General features: G+C 43.1%; 1 protein-coding gene across 1 annotated transcript in view; it reads left to right on the top strand.

The window, feature by feature from the left end:
• The first annotated feature begins 2468 nt into the window (after window positions 1-2468).
• Window positions 2469-27718, top strand: part of lingo3a (leucine rich repeat and Ig domain containing 3a) — a 36484-nt gene continuing 11234 nt past the window's right edge. The window contains exon 1 of the mRNA XM_070961335.1: window positions 2469-2991. The gene's annotated coding sequence lies outside the window, so the exon portion shown is untranslated. The remainder of the gene's footprint in view (window positions 2992-27718) is intronic.

Below are 27718 nucleotides of genomic sequence, written 5' to 3'. Positions count from 1 at the left end.
ACCCTCTCTCCAGTATCACTGTAGTGAGCAGCTGTTGCTCAGTTGGTAGTAGACTAATGAGTTTGGCTGTAAAGTTGGTGGTTTGATCTTCGGTTCCCATTTGTGTCCTAGAGCAAGACACTGAAACCTTATTTGCTCCCCATAATGTAATGTTGATGTAATGTAATGGGAAACTGAACTGAACCAGGCACATTGAGGAGAAAGTGGGTTCACTGATGCGATCTAACACTGGAGCAACCTTGGAGAGTGCGTTTTTAAAAGTAATTTCAATGTTTTGTTTGTGTAACTGAGATGAACAAGACATTTTGACGTCTCAGAGCGGGAAAAGAACAGGTGGAAATAATAACATTGACGAGTCCCAGCAAGTCATGACAGCGAGACAGCATACACAATAATAGCCCTGGAGCTACGACTACTGTCCTACTGTGACATTTCTGTTCCCTGCACCACATGCATGTGTTGTGTATGCAATCAGTGGAAACATGTTCAGGTTAACCTCCAAGTAAACATGCGAGACAGCACCAATCAGAAGTGTATCAAAACATGAACAACAAAGCACCATGTTCCCCATTTGATCTGGAGTTCAAGATAAGATAAGATAAAATACCACTTTATTAATCCCCCATAGGGGAAATGTGGGCTGCACGGTGGGGCAGCAGGTAGTGCGCGTGCCTCACAGCAAGAAGGTTGCCGGTTCGATCCCCGGGTCAGGCGGGGCCTTTCTGTGTGAAGTTTGCATGTTCTTCCCGTGCATGCGTGGGTTTTCTCCGGGTACTCCGGCTTCCTCCCACAGACCAAAAACATGCTCATTAGGTAAATGAGTCTGTAGGTGTGAGTGTGAGTGTGAATGTTTGTTTGTCCTTGCATGTGGCCCTGCAATCGGCTGGCGACCGGTTCAGGGTGTACCCCGCCTCTCGCCCACTGTAGCTGGGATAGGCTCCAGCCCCCCGCAACCCCGAAAGGGATAGGCGGTATAGATAATGGATGGATGGGAAATGTGGGTGTTACAGGCAGCAGCAATAGTATCAGGAATATAAAAAAAGACATATAAGGGATATGTATGTATATATAAATTCTATACAAAAAGGGGGTCGGGGGCATTGAAGAAATAATATTGCTAATAGGAAAAAATTGAAAAACTGCACAGGGAATGAAGAATTGCACATTGATCGAGACTTGCACATGATTTAAGTACAGTATTTTCCACTATTGCACATTAGATACAAAAAAGAAAAATATGTAACAGTATATAAAAGAAAATATGTATATGCATAGACTTGATACAAAAAAGATAAAAATGGAATATTGAAGAAAAATATGTAATATTGCACAAGATTTTGCATGTAATGGCAAGATGATGAAACATAGGATCACACAGTAGTGCAAAAACAGCCCTCAATGAGGGCCAAAATGAAAGAAAGATGTTAAAAAAACAACCACTGTACTAACACACAACTACAGTAAAAACGTGACATTAAGCTGCACAACAAACCAGATTTAATGTGAAAGGAGTTGCTTGTAGTCTTTAGCACCTTTCAGCTCATTGTTTTGGTTGAAGGACCCACATCTTTACTATTTTGGTTTACCCACCACAGCAGGCAACTGCTGTCCAACACCAAGCAGCAGACAGTCAGTGCTAGTAACTAGCTGCTGAAGGAAGTGGGGCCTTTAGCTACTAACTAGCATTTATCCATTATGTTGAAGCTAACTGTCAGTTATTTATCCATAACTTTTACCCATCTCAACAATAAGTACCCAGATATTTTCCCCAGGAGACCAAAACAGAGCTAGAAGGAGAGTAAATATTGAGGTTGAAACACAACTTGATTTGAATGCTAATGTTGCTAACATTTCACCACTTCAACTCCATAAGGTGACATTATGTCACTTTTGTGTTTATAGCTTGTTGTGCCGCCCATTAGTGACCCAAATCAATGAATGTATGTTTAAAACCAATAAATTGTGGAGCAATTTCATAAAACACTAAACATCAGTTAGCTGGCTAAATTCAACAGCATATGCCAACCATGTTAGCATCTGATTGGCTGAAGAAGGAGGGGGCGGGGATTAGTGAGTGTAGATCAAAAAAATACAGACTTTTGAAAAACACATTTTTAAATTAAACTTGCTGTTAAGAAACAAGAATAAATAAATGGAGAGAAGCAGAAAATGAAAATGGTGAAACTAGTTTTTGTTAAAAAAAAGAAGCTGAATTATTACCAAATCTGTTTGCATGTATAGTGCATGTATATCCATATTTATTCGTATATTTATTTTACATTTATTTCAGACATTTTGTCCACACATGGATTTCCATTTAGGCCGTCCCTGTAGAGTATCGTGAGGATATGCCCACTGCCTGAACGCTGAAGTGAGCTGAATTTTCAATAAGAGATCTCATCTTCCGTTTTCCCCCACAGGACTTGAATGCAGCACTGAGCAGCCCGAGTACGAGAGAGAGAAAGAGAGCGTCAACAGCGCAGATGAGCCCCAATGAACAGCAGCCGGGTCCTCTTTCACACACACACACCACGCTCCACATCCCACACACACAAATGCCAAGACACTCATACACATGCAATCCAATAACGAGAGCACCATCAGTCCGAGCTGCCTGCCGCTTCCGGTGGCAGCCCTCACCGTTTCTCCGAGACACAAAGCTGGGAGTCCGCTGGGAGAGGAGCTCCTGCTGCCCTTATAGCGCGAAAGACAGGAGAGCGGAGGGACTTCATCTGGGAGGAGGTAGATAATTCAGCAGCAGTGCTGGGGAAGAGACTGAGAGGAGGGAAGGTGAGTGAATGCATTCCAGTCCAGCTGCTGCTGCTGCTGCTGCTGGAGGAGGAAGAGGAGGACGAGGAAGCTCAGTGTCTGGAGAGGCTTGAGAGGCAACATTATCCTGCACAGACACAGCCAGAGCAGGCGGCCAGCAGTGATCAGAGCACCTCCGGGCTTGCAGATGTGGAAGGAGCGCTGTGCAAGTTCTAGTCCTGGGTGAGCCAACTTCCCATCACACACACACACACACACACACACACACACACACACACACACACACACACACACACACACACACACACACACACACACACACACACACACTCTCATCTGGTGGTCCATTTGATCTGCTGTCTGACACTTTTACACATCCAGCTGTGGTCTGCAAAAAGACCTCATGCACATGGTGTTTGTTTTTGTGTTCCTTTCCCTTGATGCCTTTCGTCCAGTCTGCTTTTGTCAAGGTTCACAGAAACAGACGACCTGATGAGCGACACCTGTTTATCCCCTTAGCCTCCTCTCACACTGTTATGGTGCAGTCCAGGCTGATCGATTTGATCTCTAACTCAGATGGACATCGGGTCTCATTATCTCTCACGTTGGCTGTGCCTTTTCTATTGTCATCCTTGAGATGGTGGGCTTGCGTACCCATGCAAGCACAGCCACTCTGTGTGTGTGTGTGTGTGTGTGTGTGTGTGTGTGTGTGTGCGTCTTTGGTTACCAGTTCTCAATTAGGTTTTAATGATCTAAACGTGGGGCAGAAAGGGGAAGGCAGCCTTTGATCGATCCCTGCAGTCATCTCAGCGTGAGAGGCTCTGTGCCTGTCGTCGGTGTGACACATCTAAGCCTCTGCCTGTGTTTGCTCAGCCCTCTCCCAGCTCTGTTCCTGCCTTTATTGTGGCTCTGTTGAGTTCTTAGTGCAGTTCTAGAAATGCACTGTTTTTATTAGTAAGGTCTGAATACAGTCTTGCTTTAATCTTGCTGTTTGTCTGTCAGGAACTGTGGTTTGCCGCTGTCCTGGCAATCCTTGTGCACATTACATACATTAGAAAAGCATGTAACAAACTGTGAATTATAATAATTCTTGCTGGTTTTTTTTCTTCTTTTCGAGCCATTTTGTGCCTTTATAGGAAAGTTAACAGGAGAGAAACAGCAGGAAATGAGGGGGAGCATAATGGGGAGTGACATGCAACAAAGGTCCCTGGCTGGACTCAAACTGGGACATTACAATTCAGCTCATGAGTCACAGGCAGCACTTAATGCATTTGCTTGTGGGGCACTCACAGATTTTCACTAATGTCACTGCTCTCCTCAACTGGTTGGTCAGTGTTGAGCCAATCACAGCAATGCAGAAATCCACATACCTGGTGAATTCTGCATCTTTTCACTTTTAAGTGCTGGTAATTAAAATCTGAACATTTCACCATTGTCATTGTGTTGCCCATTAAATTAAACATCTCAGACTTTTATCACATGAAAGGGTTGGGTAGTGTGGGAGAATAAGTTAAATTCAAATGCAAAAAAATGGGTGTGTGTACCTCATGGGAACTGGATCTAGATGTATTTCTTGGACAGATGCAGCTCTGGAGGCAGTCCACTAATTGCAGCGTTTGTCATACGATCCCTGACTCCTTTTGTCCTGCTAAAGTGTCCTACAGCAACTGAATCCCAAATTGTTTGTGATGGCCAGCAGGGCAGCCATTGTTAATGAAAAGCACATTGTTAATTGCTTTGTCCAACAATGTAGAACAGCGCTATAGACATGCTCATTATCATCAGATGATCAGCGTGAAACTGTATATTTCTTGTCTTTCACCACGTGCCATTCTGGTCTCGTGGATTCCTACCTTGCATTCGAGAGCCACAGCAGCTGTTGCTGTCTAAAAATCAAGCAAAACCTGCATTGAAGTGAATGCAATTATACAACAGCACTTAATGGTACCCAGGGTGCCACTTAGCCTCCCTATTTGGCAGATTTATGTGTCAGTAATGAAATGTCTGCTGACAGGTCTATGTGGCCCTCAGAGTGCATTGTTGAATCAGACTTGTTAGTCTTGTCCATTACTGCGCCTACACTTACCTCCTCATTTTGATCCCTTCTGTTGCACATAAAGCTGTCAGCCGTGCTCAATAGTGACATTACCTCAGCTTAACGCTGCCAATGCCCAGACTCATTGTTTTCAACTCTGGACTGTTTATGGGGGCAGTAAAGCAGAGATGCATCCGGTGTCAGCAAGATGAGGGCATTGCTGGTCTTACGGAGAGGACAGTGCGGAGCGAGGAGGGAGGTAAAGAAGGAGGTATTAAGTGGTGAGAGGAGAAGGAGAGATTGCCTCTGTGAGTAGCTGTCAGATACCTGCAGGCACGCTGACATGTCAGCTGTCGTGGTTAGGATGTCCAGCTGGAACGATCACGGGCTTGTGCGTGCTGGCCGTCCTCCCACTCACTGACTACTGTAATGCCGTTATGGGCGTTCGGATATGGCTGTAACCTTAATGCAGAGCTTAGAGAACATCTGGGCCTTATAAGTTATTTATTTACAAACATGATTGCTTCATTTGTGGTGGCGATTGAGGCTGGCTGACCTCGTTGCCTTATAGCATTGCCTTTTTTAGCCTTTTCTTGTCAGACGAAGCGACACAGGCCTCTTCATCAATGTCACATTGGAAATGTGTTAATTTGGATTGATTTTAAAAGGGATTTTATCTAACAGTTTAAAAAGTATATTTAAAAGCAAATGTTAGAATATTTTTATACAGTTGAACTGTCAATGCTTAAGTCAGTTTAATTTTGCTTTCACATTACTACCAGTTTTATGCAGTGCTATCAGTCCATTAGCCTACTTTAAGAACTATCGACCATTTAACCATTAATTTTAACTAATTATTTCATCCATTTATCTATTACTTTCAGCTAACTATTTAAGCTAACTGCCTGCCATTTATCCATTGCTTTTAGCTATTTAAGCTAACTCTGTCTACCATTTATTCATTGCTTTCAGTTAACTAATTAAGCTAACTGTCTACCATTTATCTATTACATTTAGCTAACTATTTCAACTGTCTAGTCATTATTTTTTGCTATTGGAACCATTTATCCATTACTTACTAATGCTTAATAATTATTTCAGCCGTTTAGCCATTGCTTTCAGCTAACTATTTAAGCTAACTGTCTACCATTTATCCATTGCTTTTAGCTAGCTATTTAAGCTAACTCTGTGTACCATTTATCTATTACCTGTAGCTATCTATTTTAACCATTTATCCTTTTAGTTTGGCTAATTATTTCAACCATTTATCCATTGCTTTTAGCTATTTTAACAATCTATCCATTGCTTTTAGCTGACTGTTACTCTGCTCGCTTGCTAACTAGTCATCAACGTGGCGTTCAGGGATTATAGCAAATTCAAATTGTGGACACATACATTTTTAATCTTGTCACAATTTCTATTTAAATCCAATTAAGTGAGCTCAACAATCCTGTAGACCCCATGGTATAAGTACCCCTCATTTGCAGCCACTGCTTTACAGAACAATCAGCATGACATTAAAATGGGCCTCAATCTGTGAAAGACGCTCAGTGTTACTTCTTGAAATTAGACTATGGTATGGTTTTCCATGGCTTAAGCAGGTCCTAATGAAAGAGTTTTTTTAATCTAAAATCATGCCATTGACCTATGGAAACTAGGCTGAGGCTCTAGACAGTTAATAAGACAGTGCACTTATGAAGTGCTGCACAGTGCAGTTTGTCATTGTAGTGCCATTTATTTAGATGACTCTAATGGAACTGCTAGTAATCACAGAGCTTTTGTTTTGTTTTTTGAAACCCACAGGATCAAAGCCAAAGCAATACATCAACCCAGTGCAATAAGAGCAATAAAAGTGCTCTGATGTTGAGGAGTCAGTATGTCTTCACAAATGTGTTTCTGCCTTTTCAGGATGATGCAATTTATGCCAGTGCCCTCTCAGAAAATATATTTGTCTATAATTTTAAACGATATTGGCTTACATAAATGTCTAGTTGCAGAACTTGTTTAAATTGCACGGCAGAATACACACACTGCCATCGTGCTTTAGTATCATCCAACACACCAGGATGGATACACTTTTCTAATCTGATTTCTCATCTGTATTTTTGCTGTTCACTCTTTCTCAGTGTTTGCAGAAGTCCCGGCTAAACAAAATTGGATAGGTCCTGTGTGATTTTAATGGATCGGCTCAGGAGGACTGAAGGCACGGCCCAGATCAGATACAGAGAGGAAGCGGAGGGGTGAGAAAAAAAGTTTTTGGTCTTTAGGTGCTGCATATTTTATGTTTCTGAGGTCTCTCGATGAAAGAATGTGTGATGAGATGGCTGTAGCATTACATAACAACTGAAAGGGAAGCCAAGGAATCTCATGAGTGTAGGTAGGCCGTGCTTACACACTAAAGAGGAGTTCAGAGGCTGCTCTACAGCTTTTTCTTCTTGAATTAAGTCATTTTGTTTGCTCGGTGGTCCTCAGGAGGGAGTGATTTTCAACAATGTGAAGCAGCAGCATCTTGTTTAGGTTCATTTAAGCTTATGACAGCTGATCAACAATTAAGACCTTTGGTCTGGTGGGTGAGCTTATGTTTGAAGTCATGTGACTTCGAGTGAAATCGTGAGCAAAGTGTCTCCAGCACTGAGTTGTGTTATGGGATAAAGTGCAGGGCATTTGAGGAGTTTATACACTTGTCTCTCTCTCCGGCTCATTTCATTTTATGTATTTCCATTGCTGCTGGCAGCTTGAAGTGCTGCGACTGGCCAGCCATAAAACAATATTCTCCAGTTTGGATCGACCATCATGACTGAGATTGCGGGAGAAAATGGAGTTCAAGGCTCCTGCCTGTGCCCTCATCAGGAATGCACCGTCCCTACCAGCATAAGGCATGCTGCAAACAGGAGTCCAAGGATTACACACTGCCTTGTTTGTGGTGACACAGGTTGTTGACTGAGTGCTTTTGACTGAAGTGGGCTACAGTTTTTCATGAATAATCTCCCTCAATCAACACAAACACAGCAAGACAGTAAAATACCCATCCTCTCCTTCTGGCAGCTCTGATGAGACTCACGACTATTGTTGCACATGTTACCCAGTTATTGTTACATTCATAACTATCCCCCATAAAACAACACACAGTAGGAACTAAAATTTCTCTGAAACAAGAGGACATGAATAAGTCACTTAAATGTTACATAAATAATGACACTTAATGCTTAAATTGCTGTGAATGACACTGAAATGATAAATAATGAAGTAATGATAATAAAACTGAATTTTGCAACACAAATAATAATTTTACTAGTTATCCGGTTAGGTTACATTCACAGTTATATACTGTGCATCATTTTAAATACATCATTAGGGAATTTGTCATTATCTATGGCTGGGGGTCCCACATTCTTTTAACTCACAGACCCAAAAAAGAAATTTGGTGTCACCAAGGGACTCTCCTATGTTCAAAACAATGTGGAATAAATGCACCTTTCTGCCTGATCCACACTCTAATAATTTCCGTCATGTCAGCAGTCACGGCTAACACTGACGCTAATGTTACTTAGCAACACGCTAGTCATTATCTAACAGACAAATGAAACAAACATGTGATTGACAGACTTTTCCGCTGTCCAAACAGTGTCTCATAAAAGTCTCTTCTGACTGTGGTCATTCATAGAGCAGCTATTGAAATAATGAAAACAATAATTGATGCTGCTAATTACCAATTTCCGCTTGATGTTAAGTGTTAAAACAAATTTCTTCAGTGCTGAAACAGTCCTCAAAAAACGCTATAAAAGCATATTCTTGAAAGCCACATTAATGACTCAACAAGGGGAAGGTCCTGCCATGTCACAGCTGTGCAGTCCAAGCTTAACATACAGACAGGGTTCATGCAGCGGCATTGTAAGCAGTGATCATCTATTGAACTGCAATCTGGAGGAAGAAGATAACCAGTGTAACGGGCGTTTGTACTGCAGTGTCTCCATTACATGCAGCCTGTCAGCTTTGATGATCCCTGCAGCATCCAGCGTTCTCTTCACTAAAGCACGACATAAACATTTAACACAACAACGCTTGATCCACAGCGAAGTCGTCCTCAGTCAAAGCATTGCAGCTGCATCAGGAGGATTAAATGATCCATTTGGATAAAACATTACCTCTCTTCAGTACTTTAAATAGTGCAAACAGTTGGCACTGAAGGGCATCTGAGTGTTTAAGAGCTGTTTGTCTCCTCCTCAATACTGTTGGGAGTTTTTGAGTTTTGCTGCTCTCTGAACGCACTTTGTTTTAAAAATGTCCTTTGAACTAGACTGACTATTATCTGCATGTACATTTCGTCAACAACATAGTCCATATTTTTGAAGCTGTTGCCAGTTTCTCTAAATGCTTTGACAGAATATCACTTGTGGATAAAAGTGTAAATTCATCGGAGCCTTCAACGCTTTTTCTACTTTGTATAAACCAAATGATAGATTCCAGAGATATTATTACTGTATGCTTGAACGCGTATCGGCCCTTCCAGCTCTGTTAATAACCACATTTGTAGCAGCTGAGCAAGGCAGGCATGGCTTACTGTATTTTGAAGTGCTCTGAAGAACCAGCTGTGTCCTGTGGGTTGACTCAAATTACACACATCTTTCATACCATCTCTCCACGGGCCCTGCGCGCAAGATAGCTCTTTAATCAGCTCTCTTTAATTATGTAATTTTGACAAAGATTGGATTAACATATGACATGCAGTGTACACTTACAACACACACATTCACCATTTTTTTCTGCGCCTCTGCCCTGAAACATCCACATGCCTTTGTGGCATTTAAGAAAAAAAAAAAAATCCTGTGATTGGACTGAAATACCTGATTACGTTCAGATGCCTGTAACTGCACACACACACACACACACACATACACACACACACACACACACACACACACACACACACACACACACACACACACACACACACACACACACACATACACACACACACACACACACACACACACACACACACACACACACACACACACACACACCTGATCATCTCACCAGCCTCTCCTAATTTCTATGTAAGTGCCTGATGATCAAAAGTAGCATGTTTCTGTCATGATGTCCCCTCAGTCCTGAACCTGCTAATGACTCCGACTCTAATGAGAGTTCTACGTGTGGTTGTGGTCAGATGCACTTAACTGTGTGCAGGGGTATTAAGCACTGGATTAATTAATCATTCTTCAAATGGGTCCTGTCACCCACTACAGTTAACAGTGTGTTCGACTCAGCTGATCTCTGAGGCATTCAGCCGTTTGCGGGGTGATGATGATGCTTTCAGATCAAGATTAATGCGATTAGTTGTGCACGCAAGCTCTACATACACGTCCTTGTTTTTGTTTATGCTCTCAAGTATTGTCTGCTTCCCTCACTCTTCCTCCACTCTCATTAAGAAATTGGTCTTTGAACCTCATGAACCTATTTTAAATGTCCCAGTGAGCCGTCTGTATAAATGAAGATTAAAGATTCATGCCTCTTTGCATCTTCATATCAGTCCATGACCCCAACACTCCTCTCTCTCCGCTCTGTGGATCGCACTGTCAGAGCTAAAGCAGACTTTTATCTTCTTTTCAGCCGTTGAACATAAATCAGATAATCAGTTGATCACATTATTTTGCTGAAGTGGAAATCAGTAGAACTGAGAACTGCTCAGTGAGGCTGTTCTCCCCGTTTGACTTTGCTTGACTTGTCTTGACCTTTAAAGTTAACTTTGCTGCTTTATGTGTTGCTTCTTGCTTTTGAAATCGTGCACTTGTGTTTGGCTGCTTGTGTGCTTCCTGGAAGAAGAGAGGCATGAAACAGGAGGGTGAGAGCTGGGATTTAAACCCTGTCCACCTGTCATTCCAAGTCTGTGAGCTTCTCTATTTAAAGGAGTGCTTCACCAACTTGGGAAACATGCTTAATTGTTAGCTGGCGGAGATTTAGAGAAGATCAATACCACTCTGATGTCTGTATGGTAAATATGAAGCTACAGCCAGCAGCTGGTCGATCTCGGAACCCATCATTTATTGTGGGACAACGATTTAGCCTCTGGGGGCAACGGCCAATATTTCAGGACTTTGTGTAATGTAGCCAGTATGTCTGGATAACAGATGCCAAGACTTCCTCTTCCGTGCGCCAGTCATTGTTTGCAGTCTGATTACCATTAGTGATTTAAGTCCAGACAACAATTTGGCCAATGTCTATAAATAGTTATCTGCATATGAATGCAGAAAAAAATGCTAATTAAAAACTAAAAGGATAGCTGATGGGTTTCGAGATTTAAATAGTTGTGCCTCTTTTGCTCCTCACACGGGCTGTTTACCTGTGTGCAACCAAAGCCTGCTCATACATGATTGGCCAATGCTACTCGGACTACATATGCAATCCAGAACTCTTTCAATATCGAAATCCTGCCAACAGATTCTGCATTCATAGGCAGATTTCTTCTTATAGAAATTAACAGCTGGTTAGCTTAGCTTCGTGCAAAAACAGGGAAATAGCTAGCCTGGCTCTGTCCAAAAGTAAGAAACTCCGCCTCCTGGCACCTATAAGGCTCACTGATTAACACATTGTACCTAAGTGTTAAAAAAACGATTTGAATTGTACAGAGTGTTATGTTAATATTTCTTCTTTGTTCAGGCTACTTTTATGCAGCGTTTCCTTGTTTTCTCTATCCTCTGCAACACCAGCTGACCAGCTGACATGAAGCTTCCCAGCTAATATTAGCTAACAGCTACCTGCTAAATGCACGCAAGAGATAATTTGCATCATGATTTCTGACTTTGATCACCAGAGGGATTACATTTTATTCCTCCTTAATATACGTCTTAATAATGTGGAGGTCGCGCCGAGGTCAGACATGTCCTGTTGTACTGACCATGTTCATTAGTGCTTTTTAGCTTGTAGCTTGAAGGTGTTAAGACCATCTGCCCGCTGACAAAAAGTGTAACACAGTACTTCATTATGGAGATGTTAATTTGAGCCGGGCTGCTATTTTGAAGTGACCTTTTAGTTTGATGAGATACAGAAGTGTTTCTCTGGATATTTCACTTTGTAGAATATGTGACAAAATTGAACTTGCCAGCTTTGGATACTGATTACAATGAAAGATGATGTTGCTCATGATCTTAATTAGAGCGTGCCTCAATAATAACACCGGTCCAGTTTGAATAGGCGCTCAGCGTTTCAATGATATGATAATAAATGGAACTGAATGGCGTGTTTTTGGTTGTACACTGCAGGACTGAAACCATCAGGCCTTTTTGTTTTGCGTGCGTGCGTTTGTGCATGTACCATGTGAGAAGCCAGTCCGTCTCTCCATGCAGCCCCAGAGAGGCGACATATTTTTAAGGCAAATGCCTTTTTCCAGCCTGCAAGAAAAATCTCCCCCTTGCTTTGTTTCTGCATCATTTGAACTAATAAATCTGCAGCTGTATGTGTCCATATGTAACCGTGACAGATGGGTGTGATGAGATTGTGCTTAACAGACTGTGGTTCCTCTTCCTCCCTCGCCTTCTTCCTCTGTCTCTCCTTCTTTTTTGGGAATATACGGATTTCGGTTTGCCTGTCAGAAGTGTTGGATCAGAAGTAGTCTGCTGAGGATTTTGGCTTTGAACTGACTCACATCTGTGGCGAGTTTCTGTTCTGTTGTTTGGGGCATTATAGAGGCTATACTCTGCTCGTAAAATGGCTGGAACACTCTGAGTGCTCGGTCCATTTTTATATGTGGAGGCGGCTTTCATGCCGCGTCTGACAAGTGTAGGGTTATGTCAGTATAGATCACAATCTGTGGGTCTATGTGTCTATGAATATCTCTGCATGCCACTGCGCACATGCATATGTACATGTCTCTGTCTATTTACTGCCCTCCTGTCACATTCCCTCAGTATGACAGGTGTACACCCTGATCTGTGCTGTTTGCCTCACTTTGAGGTGAAGAGGACAAACCACTTCTGGACATCAGGGGAACGCTATGAATTTATCATGGGAGCCAGTAAAGACGAAGCGAGACAGCGCTGAGTAGGGCTGACGCTCCACTTGTCTTCATGAGCCTGTCATTGGTTCTGGATGAATTATTCATGTTTTTTGATTCCTTCTCTTAGAAAAACATTGATCACAGAATCAGGGATCGGCCCGCCTGCGACGACAGTTGGCCTGCGTGACAGCAAGAAGCAAGAGCCCGCCTCATCTCTTTCAAAGACAAGCCTGCCTGCTTTCCTCTCCCTCTGTCCCATACAGTGTACACCCCTCGCTTTCTTTCAAAGAATTTTCTTCTTACCCTCCTGCTGCCTCTCGCTTTTGTCTCACGTTGAAATGTCTCATCAGAGCCACTTTCAGTGGATCTCTCGGCTGTCTCGGTGTGGGGAAGGCAGCGCCTGCGTGTCAGAGTAAACAGTTTCAAAAGAGCCCGTGAATAATTTGTACGTCAGGATGTAGCTGCGGTTGTGTCTGTTTGCATGGACGAGGTTTCTGTTTTTTTCTGGTGTGGTGCAGTGTGTATTTCTATCTCCATCCAGCATGCTGTTTCATCCCCGTACATCCAATGCTGAGTTCCTGTGTGATGTCAGAACAGATCTATGTTTAATGTGCAGGGAGGGCCCAATTACTCTGCGCCCACAGCTCTACCTAGAGAAGTAAAAGACAACCTTTTGCATGCCAAGACAGCAAGCCACGATGTCGTGACCTGCGTCAGACTTGGTTGCTGAGATGGCTCGGCATGGCGACTCCCTTCAAGGACGCTGATTGCTCATCCCCTACTCTAGCATTGTGGACATTTGTTGGTTGCCTTGAGAGTTATTTGAGGCTCCTGTCTTGGTTTCTCCTTTATTTCAGAGACTGAATATTTGACTCTATGAAGAGCACAGGGAGCATGAAGACCCCTCCTCTTTGGTGCCTCTTCATCCCTCTTTTCTTCTTCCTTTAGGGAGAGCAGCTGAGTCACCATCTCCTCCCTCTCTTCATCCTCAATCTGCTCCTTGCTCCTCCTTCCTCCACCTTCCTTCTGTTTTCTCTCACTAAGCCTTCGTCACGGGAGATGACAACCTGCATCATTTGCCACGGCTCACTTTTAACCCCCCGCAGAGCCTCAGCTGGCGGCGTGTATGTGTGTCAGTTTTTGCGTTTAGCATAATTTATGTGTGCATATTTGTGTTCTTTTTAGTCAGCTCACATGTCCCCTATTAGGCTCTCCTATTAGTCAGAGCTGTAGCACGGACAGCAGCAGCAGCAGCAGAGCAGCAGCAGCAGCAGCAGCAGCAGCAGCAGCACACTCGTTGATGGAATCTCTCTTGAGTTGAGATTTACGCCAGAAAGATAAGAGAGTGTTGCTGTCAACCACCCATCCGAGGACACACACACACACACACGCACACACACACACACACACACACACACACACACACACACACACACACACACACACACACACACACGGTTACAGTCTATGTTCCTCTGAAGTGCCTCACTTTCGACAAATCCATTTCCAAGGCTCCCCTCGTTCCGTGGCTCTGTCAAAATGTATAATCCCTCATCACCTTCCCTAAGCCATCTCACATCTCTGCTTTCTGTTTTCATCTGTCATTCTTCTTTTGCTTCTATTTATAATTTTTTTTTTGTGCATAGTCCCGTGTTTTCGTGTGTCAAATAAGTGTTTGAAGGCACTCCCGTTTTTCTTGTTTTGTTGACTCTTTTGTTTATTTCATAATTTTTTCGACATGGTCAGCAGCTTCATGCACGCTCCTCTTCCCTGACGCGCTTTCCTCTTCAAACAGTTGACTTCTTTTAACAAGCAGCTCATTGTCGCATTAGCTAATCTCTCAGAAGACGTGGCACAGATACAGGATCTACTACTTCTCCTACTTCAGCTCAGAGCTACAAACAGACGCTGCTTTCCAGACAAACATCGCCTCATTACTTAAATGGCACAAAAAGGAAAATAGGGGAGAACGAGTACATTTGTGATTTAACAAATGAACGATTATCTGCACAGATTTCATGCAGCCATTTCTGTGAATGCAGGAAACTGAATGTGATATTGACGTTTGAAGATTAATCAACAATTAGCTGCTGCGAGGTGCCGTGAGACTCTTTCTGTGTCTGTGTGCCGTGAGAGCAGAGTCAGTGCCAGCGTTGTTGCTTGAGATTCCTATAATTGCCTCAGAATTCTTCCTGTAATTAACACTCCAGGATAATTACGCCAGAATCCCAGACCTCGCTATTCTCACATTATTCTGCTCAGTGCGGCGGGAAGGAAAACATGCACGAGTATGGAGATGCATCCAGTGTGTTGATGGGATTAGATTACGGCTCTTTTCGTTGATGTGCAGGCTGTAAATCCTGTACAAAATGAAGTGATTCCACTTCGCTGTTTCCGTTTGTCCCGCAGGTTTGCTTCTTACAAACGTGGTCACATTTTAGCCGAGGCTGTTTTCGACAGTCGGCCGTCCCCAATTCACAGCCCGCTGTCTTGGCTGTAGCGAGATTAAAGCTGAATGGACGAGAGATGGGAAGTGGACCGGGCAGTGTGGCAGTTCCCAAAGGCACAGGATTAGAGGGTGGGACAGTGAAGTAGGCCATACAAACAGGCTCAGCTGAAATATGGACTACAGACCATAACATAGACAGAGCTGGATGGCCCAGTACATTTCATCAGCATGTCATTATGCTGTAATCCCAGGCCAGCCACTGTGCAGGCTGCATGTGTGTCAGACAGGGATAGCTGTGTCAGGGACACTTGTGGATATTGCTGTTTTGACTTTGATGTAGAATCACAAGACTTTGATCACAGATGTGGCCTATTTTATCAGAAATTGTCTTTTGGTACAAGATTTCTTTGTGTTGGGTGTGATGTTCAACAATGAAGAGTCTAATTTAACTTTTGTCTGCATTTAATGAAGCGAAGAAGCTGCGAGGAGTCTAGATGTACTAAAACAGGCTGGCAGTCTGCATTTTATTTTCAGGCCTGATTGATGCTGTTTCTATTCATTATAGCAAAAAGAAGAGAGACGGGAGACAGACGTGTCTCCATATGGGGTTGAGCGGACTTAGTTCGAAGTTTTGTTGCCATGTTTTAATTGTCTTTGAAAGAGGAAAATTGACAAGATCTTTCAGATAGTGCTCCTCAAACTTAATGGCCTTTTCTGAGAAGTGAGAGATGGCAAAATATTCAAAACAGCCTCTTTGTTTTTGCCCGTTTTTGCCATTTGAATCAGGACAATTTGATGATCTTCCACAGTTTATTATAATATACAATGTACAATACAGAAATCACCCAAATTGGCTGGAAACTGATAAACTGATGCGCCAGATGGTTTGTTAGACTGAACCATCTGGGAAGTCATCCGTGGAAACTGTTTGGAAAAGGGCAGGCACTTTTGAAAAATACTTGGCAGATGATAGGATGAACCATCTGTCTATCACTGTCTAACATGAGCTAACCTCAACCAATCAGATCAGAGAATCATATGAGAGGAGAGTGAAACTCTTGCTGAAGCCAGTTGGGAGAAGAGTGAAAACATGTTTTCCATGGAGAAAAGCCTTTGGTGTCGTTCTTTGCTCCTCTTTCAATGAAGAAATACTCTCTAGTTCTGATGTAACTGATGCTCTGGCAGCGTCTACGCTAACCTCTTTAGGAGCCGCCATTGCTGCTTTCGAATGGTAACAGCACCTGCCCATAGCTGCCATAGGTCCTTGTAGGATGCTGATTGGTCTAAATGCCCATGGTTTGACCACAGATGCATAATTTGAATGATGGAAAGATGCTGTGTGACCTCGAGGGATCTTGTGATCTCGCATCCAGCTGTCTCGCCCTGTAATGAAACCTGAGACTGAGATTGTGAGCCCTTATGTGAAAACAGATGTTAGTTTTGAGCAGGTGAGATTGAGGGTGACTACCCTTTCTGCTACTGCAGAAGGAGTTCAATGAGACCAACTACGTGAAATGACATGATACACATTAACAACACAGCGCCATGATTCCTCGCCTCAAACTGAAAAGGATCAGCTGGTGCAGTTCAGATTCAGATGAAGATGAAGATAAGCGGGGCGAAGGAGAGGTCAGACAGAAAAAGCCAGCCTCAGATTTCAAATGTATGCTAATGATGGCCTTTAATGCCTTATTTCACATTATGCCACTTCAGCCTCATGACTATGTGACACAAAATGTCATTAGCACATCTGCAAGTAGCTGACGAAGAACATGTTTCAGAGGGCTCTAACAAGTCAGGAGGTAACATACTGCAACTGTATATTTATCTTTTTTCTATCTTTTTCTGTCTACCAGCCTCAAACCTCCTCCATCTCTAACCACAGTCACCCTCTCTCTTATTCCACTTGGTTATTAAAGGAATAGTTAATGCTAATGTCAGCAACTGCTTAGCCTAGCTTAGCATAAGGAATGGAAACCGTGTAAAACACCCAATTGTGATTTTACAGAAGGGTTTTTGTGCCAGCCTAATTCTTGGCTTGAGTGCAGAAACTTCCTCGAGGTGACAACAAGACTCCAGGACGTTACTGGTCCCAGCCAAAAACAGTCAAACACAGAACCCCCTAAAACCAGAATGTGTCATTTTTATGGTTCTTTTTCCCAACATATTAAAAAAACAAGCTATAACATGCTAATTAGGGAGCTTTAGAGCTGTTGGTAAGCAGATTTGTTATCTTTGGACAGAGCTAGAATAGTTGTTTCTCCTTGTTTGCAGTTTTGTGTAACGCTATGCTAACCAGCTGCTTCTTTTAGCTTCTTATTTAATTTGCTTACATAGGGGAGGTCTCATCCCTCTGAGCTAATTGCAAGTGAATTTGGGTATTTTGCAAAATGTCAAACTGTCCCTTTTAAATGTCAATGACTGACGTACCCCGTCTCACTTGATCTCCTCCTCCTTGGGCGCCGTCCTCCTCACCTTCAGGTCACTCTGGTGTCGTAGCTGTGGGTGGCTACTCTGTCGCAGGGCCAGCCAGCAGCCCCGACAACCAAAGTCACCTCCACGGCGTACAGTATGTGTTGTCACCAGACAAGCTGTGGGTGTTGCAGCGTCGACATTTCTGTGAACTTGTGTGCTTATGAACATGTGCTTTGAAGGTGAAAAGCCTCTGCAGACTCTCCTTAGATGTGTCCATTTTTTTTGTGAGTGTAAAGTTTTGATTTCTTTGGCGAACTTGTTAAACCTTCAGGAGGCACTTCTCAGAAAGTCGTCTGCTTCAGTCGAGCTGAGCGTAGTGAGTGCGATCTGTGAGCTGTCTCTCTGTCATCATCAATCGTCTTGAATGACTGTAGCTGTCCTCCAAAACTGTCAGTATCAAGCTGCTGAAGGCACCATGTGTCCCGTGAGTCAGTTACATTTTCAGCTTCAGTTTTGTTCACGCTTCAAATCTGATTTGAAGTGTGAAGATTGAATTCATTTGTTTCTTTGAATGTGTCACAAATGCCGCTACAAAGTGACATTTCTTGGTTATTGTTGCGATAAACTCATACTGTCCAGATGAGTTTACAAGCATAAGATGATTAAGTGGCTATACTTGATATTTTTACAATAACTACAGATCAAATGACTCATGTGTGATGTGAAAGGAGTCTCTCATAGTGACAACCCGCAGATTCGTAGTTCTCACTCGACTCTGCATTTCCCCTGAGTTTGACGGAGCCTTTTAGCTTCTTTTAGCTCGTTGCTTTGATTTTCCGGTCTTTAAGTTTGTTTAGATTCACTTTCACTGTTCTCTTGTGCCAGAGAAGCAGCACACAAAAATCCCTAAAAACAGCACAGAGAAATGTAGTGACTAGTTGCTGAGCAAAGGTTAGCATTTAGCATTAGCATTTAGCAGCTAAAGTGCCATATATTTTACTCAGGAACTGGTAGAGACCAAAAAGTGGAGCTAAAATGAGAGTGAGATTTGCACTTACATCCATCAGATGTACAGAAATAAGACTGAAACGGTGATGATATGGAAATGCTGTGTTCTCCGCAGCTAAAAAATCTTTTATTGCAGGTTTAAGCTTCAGAAGTTATCCCCATGTTTTCCATTTGGTTTGGTGAATGCACTTGCTGGAGGACGTCGCACTCCGGGTAAAAGCTTAAATGGATCCAATTGGAGAAAAAGCGGTGTGCCAGTCGTAAAAGCCTTTGCTAGCGATGCTTGGACACTGTCTAATTAGGCTTTTGACAGTTCATGTTTGACTGACAGTGGCTCAGTCAGCTAATCTGCTCTTGAGCATTGCGGATGGACAGCTGTAGGATCTAATATGATGTGAAATACGCAGACTCCCAGCGATCTGCTCCGTCTGTCTTCCTGCTTATAACAAGTGCAGATCTCACCTGGGACCTGCGGCAAGTACTGAGGCCGATCTGCCCGATTCCATCAGTGCCTTTCAAAGATGTCTCTTCCTGGTTTATTACACGGACAGAACTTTCTCCACCTCACTGCTGTCGAGTGATGAATTATGAATAGATGTGAATCCAGCAGCACCTCCGGTCAGGCCTGAGGATTACTTTCAATTTGCACACCGCTCCCCTCGCTCCCTCGAAGACTCGCACCACTAGTCAGACTTCTTTCTCCAGGGACCTCGAGGGCAGTATTAGATTGCTGCCTGAAACTCTAACCCCGCAAATCATGTAAAAAGTTTGAGGAATTCATCTCCACAGATGCTCAATGCGCCACATTTACACAATGAAAGCTCCTGTTGCTCCCCCAGCGTCTGACTCCTACACGAGGGGCATCGCCTCTTATGCGTAGATACCATTTCTCACTTTCCTCTAGAAGGACAAGCAAGGCACAGTGCATGCGTGACCCCTCTTAGATACTCGTTGACTCCAGATAACTGGTTGTAATTGGCCTGGTTGATGAGCAGGCAGCAGACAGTGAAAGGGAAGTAGAAAGGACAGGGATCCTTTTAATGAAGCCAATGAGAAGGACATGGAGAGCCTGCAGGCTTCGACAAGGATTAGAGCAGGCTCTGGCAGATTTAGGCTTATGATGCCTCAACCTTGAGGGGCTGGAAAAGGGCAAGTGTTGGAGTCAGAATATAGAATGAAAGTTTCCATCTTTTACTGATATGCAATACTCGTTTTATCCTCTGATACAGCTTAATCTTTAGCATGATTTCTGTCCAGAGATGTTGGTAAACAAAAGGATTTTTCTAAAGGTCAGTGTCCCCATACACTAACCTTTTAATATACAGCTCACACACAGATTGAGAGCAGTGTGTGTCTGTCTTAATATGCATGCCTGTCTCTCTCTTTCTGTATCTCTGTGCACTCATCCGCTCTCATGTGTAAATTGGAACACAGAAATCTGTGTGTGTGTGTGATGATGTGAAGCGTGTGATGTGTGATGCCGGCCTAATATGTCCCATCTCTGCCTCTCTGGACGTGGCAGGGAGTGTGAGAGCGACGGCGAGTCGAGCCAATTGGCACGGAAAGGGCCTGGGCTGAAGTGATGGCTGGTGACACGGCAGACAGGCCAGCCAGGCAGGAAATAGATGCCAGCAGAGATACTGATCACACTCACCTCCACCTCTTGATGACTTTGTCTTTCTGGCTCTTGTCTCTGTGCCATCTATCCAAGTGAAAACTGCAAAGGGGCTGTTTTGATGCGGATAAACAGCTGTAGTCATGTGTTTGCAGGATAAAGTAGTTCAAATTAAGGGTCACAGTCGAACTCAGCACCCCTTTGTGTTTAAGGGGATTAAAGTTGGCTGCTAATACAAAGCTTGTCATTTAAGCTTGTGAAAATGATTAACCTTTGACGTGAGGTTTTGTTCATGCAAGATGGAAAGCCACCTCTCGGGGGGGGGGGGGGGGGGGGGGGGAATACTGTCTGAGAGTGGAGTTTGCCTCTTGATCTATTACCTTTTACTCGCTTTTATATGGAAGAGCTGTGCTGAAATTATCCAGTATTTGCTTACGCCGCCATAAGCACGAAGGACAGATGATGAATTGTCATTATTTGTATAAATTTACAGCTGCAGGGTTGCACTGCGTCTAAAGTAATTGTGAAGGAGGGAAAACAGAAGTGTTCTGTTAAATTGCCCCCAGTTGTCTATTTCACCAGCATAATGGAAATAAAAAAGAGTATTATACAGTTATAGTCTGAACAGGTGGCGTGCCTCCTGAAGCAATCATGGCGGAGGAGTTGACAACCAGCCATTTACTCTGAAGTTATGAGAGTCACACGGTAATGGATGTTTCCAAGTCATTACATTTAGTATTTGATCAGGGTGCTTTCAAGGACACACATCTCGTGGTTAAACTGTCCGTGACGCCTTCAGACTGGATTGTGTTATTCTATCAGGTAATCAGTAATTGCCCGGCACAATAAGGGCAACGTCCTGATAACAAATTCCATTTTATTTCCCTTCTTTTTAAAACCAGCCCCCACAAGACTTGGACAAGGACAAATGAACATTTTGATCAGTTCACTGAGCAGAAACAATACGTCTGTTCTACCAGTTCCTCCAATTAGGTCCTCTCTTTCCTGGTGGTCTGTCACTTCTCAACCCTGCTGAAGTCGTGGAAGTAGACTGAGAGGGTGCCTGGGGAGGGGGACTGCTGGTTGACTGACACGCTCTGATCACAGGGGCTTAAAGAGAGGATGGCCATTTAATAGGGTAGCTGCCAGCAGCAGCCTGTCCACATGGCAAGCTGACTGAAAGGACAGACGGGTGGCTGACCGGTGCCGTTGTGCCACTGTGACAGCGAAGCCACAAGTGTTCCTGATGAGTCCATATTACCATTATTTGTATTTGTTTTGTGCCAAAATGACAGGGCTACCATTCAAAATAAGTGACAGACCCTTTTAAAGTGACTGAGAAATAATTGTTGTTTAAAAAGGGACAACATTTTGGCACTTATTTGCTTGCTTGCTGAGAGTTAGATAACAAGATGGATACCATGTCTGTTTGTTAAATACAAAGCTATAGCCAGGAGATGGTTAGCTTAGCATAAACACGAGAAACAAAGGGAAACAGCTAACCTAGCTCTGTACAACGGGAAGAAAAATGTGCCTGTCAGCACCTGCAGAGCTCAATAATGAACACTTTCTATCTTAAATCCATACAGAAATCGAAGTGTCACCAGGTGTGTTGTTCTAGACAACGTGTGTCAATCTCAAGGTGAAATGACTTTGATTTTTTCCTATTGATAGCCTGTAGGCTGCTGGCCCATTTCCATATTGTGCACAATGAGCAACACTACAATCCTCAGCAACATTTTGTGTTCTTGACCCTCCAGGCTCTTACAGACGGACATCATAAGGGACGTGTACCTTCAGATGCCATAGCAGCGTGAGGGGATTCCACAGGGGCAGTTCATTATTCTTTCATTTTATGTACATGTGAGATAGTGTTTTTGCCGCCCCAACAGAATCCCTGATTCTAATCTGGTCACCCCGTTAGGAAAGTTATGGCTGTGGTCCCCCATCCCATGTATTTTATCCCCTTCAGTGGTTGAGTTTGACGTCTCTGTCCTACATGATCTCTGTGTGTGGTCGGACAGAAAGAGAAGCTTAATTTCACCCTGGATCATCCGTGCAAATTTGACTTCTGGGCTGTTTGTTTTTACTCTCCCCAAACAGCTCATGTTATACAAATGTTAGCTGTAAGCTAGCTAGCAACGGATGCATCAGCCATCTGTTTGGGTGTGTGCCTGTTTGTTTGTATTCAGCTCAGGCTCTGACTGAACTCACCAGAAACTCCAGTTCTTTCTTTGTGTTTCAGAGCTAGACTAATATTTCCCCATTGTTTCCAGTCTTTATGCTAAGGTAAGATAACTATCTCCAGGCTTCCACTGGATAACCTGCCATTGGATAACCTGCCGTTTGTACAAACTGGATCCATCCAGGAAGGTTTCTTTTGGACACAACCTCAATTTCCCAAGTCCTTGCAGCAATATTTTCTTTCACATCAAAAGAGAAATGATTGTTCATTTGATGGAAATCATTCAGTGCTAAAATATCAAATTTTCAATTTGTATTTAATATGATTAACTAATGAGTGTAATTAATTTTTTTAATCATCATTAGTCCGTTCACTGTGAGCTCTGAAGCCTCCTGAGGCCTCAAAATAAATAAGCACAGGATAAATAAGCTGGACACCCACGTAACAGGCCTAAATTGATGGAGCACAGTGGTGAATTAGGGTTATAGAACATTGCTAATGAAAATGTGTTAGGTCGTGTGTCAATACAATAACGCAGCTGAGGGCTCTATCAGCCTCGACTGCCATCATTGAGTGTGTATATGTGGCCAGGGGAAAAAGTGTCACCCCGCATTACAGTGACGGCCGGTGGCCCCTCAAAGAGTGGCATCGAACTTAATGTTCTTTTGAGCCATGGATCCCTTTGTGTTAACTCAAACTGACTGTGCTTGGATTGGGTTGGATTGTGTGGGAGTGTTTGTGTGGGAACCCCAATATTAGTTTTAACCTTCAGCTGTGAACATGCCTCAGTACAAATAGATAAAAAAGAAACCGTGAAAGCAGACCCCCCGTTCTCTGACGTTACTCCTATTGGATGATTTTCATGAAGAAACTTTAATAAAATAGAGCGGTATTATAGACTGTCGTGTACTTTGAAGTTTTTATTTAAAAAAAAGTGCTATAATTTTGTTTTGGTTGTTCCCACTTTCACCTCAGCTGTGCACCATGTGAATATATTGATATCTTATACTTCCTCGAATGGGAGCATGTTTGTTGTGGTTACTGTTTTTGGAGAAACTGCTCTCCTCCTTCATGAATCTGCCTCCTTATAATTGCTTCATGTCGATACTGGATAGAAGATCTAACACCTTCTTCTCCACTTCTAAGGGAACCTAAAACCTGAAATGTACGGTGTAATTTAATGTAAGAAATCCTCTCATGAAATGAGGTTTATCTGAGGATATCCTGCAAATGAAGTGAGATCAAACTTTGCAGATCTGATTAAGTTTCACACAAGCTGATGCAAAATAAAATTGTGGGAACATCTTTTTTTCCGGTGGTGCTTAATCCAGAAGAAATGTGTTCCACAAATGAGTAGATTCAAATGAACGCTGGGCGTAATGAGCAGAGCCGGGGTGTGAAGACGCTGCAGCTTGGAGAAACAGAAGAGTTTGCATTTTTCATTAGATTAACAAGCAAGTAAGTTCACAATTTCCTCAAAATTGCGGCATGTAAAGAGGGCATATATTTTAATAAAGGTTACAAATCCATAGCAAGTTTTGAACCACATATGAGAGCTGTAATGCCAGGAGAATTGGTCCCATAAGACTTTATTTCAAGTTTTATTTGAATGAAGGAAGCAAAGACAAACACAGAAGACTCTTTATATAATTTGACTGTGAACAAAGTAAGTAACTCAAGAACAGTTCGTCCCCGGATTCCCCCTGAAGACCACTTGATCGCACTAGATTTTTTCAGCACATTTCTGCATAAAACTGTATGTTAATGAAGAAAAGTTTTCATGTAATGTATATATTAACTCTCATGAGTGTGATTAATGACCTCATTAGCACAGCTGCTATTATTAGAATGTCATGCGGATTATTGAGACATTTGCCAGCTCGCATGCATCGTGTTCATCTTTTAGTTTCAAAAAGAACGTATTACAAGCTGGTTGGAGTTTATTATGTCTAGAACGATGGAGGAAATGCAGCACGCAGGTTAGATCCTACAGCAGGTCACATAAAGCTTTATTTATTAAACCTTGGTTGGAACTTAAACCTCCTGCAAAAGTTTAGCTTTGTGCATCACAGTTTGATGGCAGCGCGTGTGGAAAATGAGTAACTGTACAGAATCATTGTATGGCCCATGTGCTTTATCTCCCATCAGTCATGTATGTCAGTCTGAGAGTATCGTGTTTGTCCCTCTATGTCTTTGGATATTGCAGCTGCAGGTAAGGTCAAAGTCTCCATGTCAGTGGGACATGACCATGCAGCATGACGCCTTCAATTATTTAGCTCCTGTTCGTAGAAGCCTTTTCGTCCATAAGCCCTGAAACAGTTCTCTTATTAAAGATTCATGGCACATGGCAAGACACATTCTTAATCACCCCTTTGTGTCCTTTGGTTTCACTGTTACTGCTTTGCATAGGGCAGAAGTGCAACGCAAGAATCTCACTGTAATCCATTATTATAATTAAAATCCCATTTGGCACCCTTAAACTAGTATTTTATATCAATCTGCATGCGGCGCTGTGGTGTAATGGCAATTTCCGACATATCTGATCAGTTCACTGCGGCAGTTTTATTACGCGGGGCCCGAGGACAAAACCACATTAAATAAGTGGACTGTTTGCACACAGTGTCCCTCATCCATCTTCTCCTGTCACCTCAGTGTCCACAGCTGCTGGAAAGACCTCTGAGTGCTGAAATACTTACACGTGCATGTACTGTGTGATGTTAATACACACTTCTTCTTCTTCCTGACTGTCCATACTCACATATATACACAGTACAGGTGTTTATACTCCATGCCAGCACCCCCAGCTTTCTCTCCTCCACCCACTGACTGGACGTCCTTGCCTGTGGTGGAAGGCACGGCCCTGCCAGTGATAACGATCCATCACCAGACTGCAAGGTGGAAGTTAACAGGGTCGTAAAAGGGAACAAGCAACTCATACTCTCTCTCTCTCTGTCTCAGTCTGGCTCGCTCTCTCATCAGGTGAGCATGAGTGTGTGTAATGGCCTGTGTGAGTATGTGTGTGTTCCCTGGACCATGCACTGCCAGGGGCTTCAGGGTCTCCCTACACGGATTGATGGACGCCGACGGTGGCTTCCCTCAGTGTAAATGAGTAATGTGTTTTCTCTCTGGTGGACACGCACACACACACACACACACACACACGCAGTATGTGCTTATGTAAAGCGCACTGAGTGGGCATGGTAGGAATGAGTGCGAGCACAGCCATTTGAGGAGCTTTTGTGGATGTTATGCTTCGGCCTGTGAGCCTTTTCTGGAGAGCGCTTGGCTACACCTACGCACTCTCAAACACGCTTCCTGCTCATTTGTCAGCTGTGTCCTACACCTGCAGCATGATTAGCGGTCTCATCCTCTCCTCTGTTGCTGTTGATTCTCCCAGGCCTTTTCTGGCTATAGATAATACACTTTCATATAGCTTCCTTATACAGAGCTGTACAGGGATTGAGAAGCTTGTGAACAATCCTGTACATCATGGTGAATTGTTATATAATGACTCTCCACGTGATGTTAAAGAATAAGGCTGGTGATATTCTGTATTTTTCTGATTGTCAGCAAATCCATTGAAAAGAACACCAGTGTATTCAAACCCTGATATAGCTTATTCCTTTGTGCCACGTTGCCCCCCGGTCTTCCAAAAATGATTAAAACCACATCAGTGTGCCACACTGTTGCACTGGCTGACAGGTTTCTTCATTATGATTAGTTTATTTTGAGTCCACTCCACATATACCGTCCTGCTGCTGTAAAAACTCACTAGAGCACAAAATGTGTATTAATCTGCAGCTGAAAATAGTGCCCAACAGCTCCTGTTTGACTACGGTTTGCTTAAAACTACAGTGCTCAGAAATGGAAAGAAATGGACTCACTGGGAAATTTGGAAAGTCAGTGTAACTGTTGGATTTGGTCTCTTCATGGGATGGTATCTTATCCTTTAACATCTCACATCCCACAAAAATGTGAGCTAAGACACATGTAGCTATCATCTCCTAGCTGCAGCCCAGCACTTAAATCTTGTGTCTCTCCAATCCCTCACACACAAACACACACACAATTTTCAGCTTGTTAGAGAAGCTTCATGCATACGTTAATGGGGTGTGTGCGTGTTCAATGTGTAAAATTTAGCCGAGCATCAGCGGTGCCCTCTGTCTGATCCCATCCTAATGTCCTCATGTTGAGACACAGGGGGGCCTCACGATCTATTATTTTGAGTAACCAAGAAGGACAGTGTTTGCCTGAGGCCCATTACCTTAATTTGCTGTCTTTCAAGCCCTAATAGCTTCAGTTTAAACAGAAAGAGGCCGTGGACGAGGTAAGGCTGGAGTAAAGGTAGTGTCAGAAATAAATGATGTAGCCGTTTGGCAGGAAGAGGTGGTGAGAGGAGGGGGTGGAGAGGTGGCAGAACACTGAGCCCCCTTACCCCTGCAGCTTCGCAGCCCACTCCACTGTCTAAATATGGCTCTGTTGCTATCTAACCTGAACTTGGCTTTTTTTTTTTAAGCTTAAAAGCCACACTTCTCTCACTCCCTCTCTAACTCTGCAGTGTTTGGATGGTAATTGGGCCGAGGTCAGAGAGCACATGAATTCCGGGTCACCCACCCTGTCATCTGCTTTACAGGCTCTGAGCTCAGGAGGACCCATGCTGACTGTTGCTGTAGAGAGGGGACACCTGGCAACCTAAGGAGAACTGGATGACTGTGATCGATGAATGATTGCTTATCACCTCAGCAATTAAATGATTATACTTTAACTATAATTAAGAAGACATCAACATTATCATCTTTAATTTTGGCACGTAAGATCAGAAATAAACTACAAAACAATGATATCCGTAAACATTAGTGAATTAAAGGATATAAGAGTGCAGCCATGCTAGCAGCTCTGCGAGGCTATGCTTAGGAACAATGATGCTTTGAGCTAATGCTACATCAGTATGCTAACATGCTCACAATGACAATGTTAACATGCTAGTGTTTACCATACTCACCTTCTTAGTTTAGCATGTTAGTATGCTAGCATTTGTCATTGAGCAGTAAACACAAAGTAGCTGAGGCTGATGAGTGAAGACGCTGCTCATGCTCAGAGTGTCCTTCATGAGGTGGGACATGTTCTCCATCAGGGATGATATCTTAGCCATCATCCTCCTTTCTCTTGAGGGGAATCCAATGACAGAGCTGGATAGCGCATTTATATTGTCAGTCCAGTCCAGGTGAACATCCAGGTACTTGTCAATG

This window comes from Chaetodon trifascialis, chromosome 4 (genome assembly GCF_039877785.1).
Source record: "Chaetodon trifascialis isolate fChaTrf1 chromosome 4, fChaTrf1.hap1, whole genome shotgun sequence".
In the NCBI taxonomy this organism is placed as follows: Eukaryota; Metazoa; Chordata; class Actinopteri; order Chaetodontiformes; family Chaetodontidae; genus Chaetodon; species Chaetodon trifascialis.
This window is presented reverse-complemented; position numbering and strand designations above follow the sequence as displayed.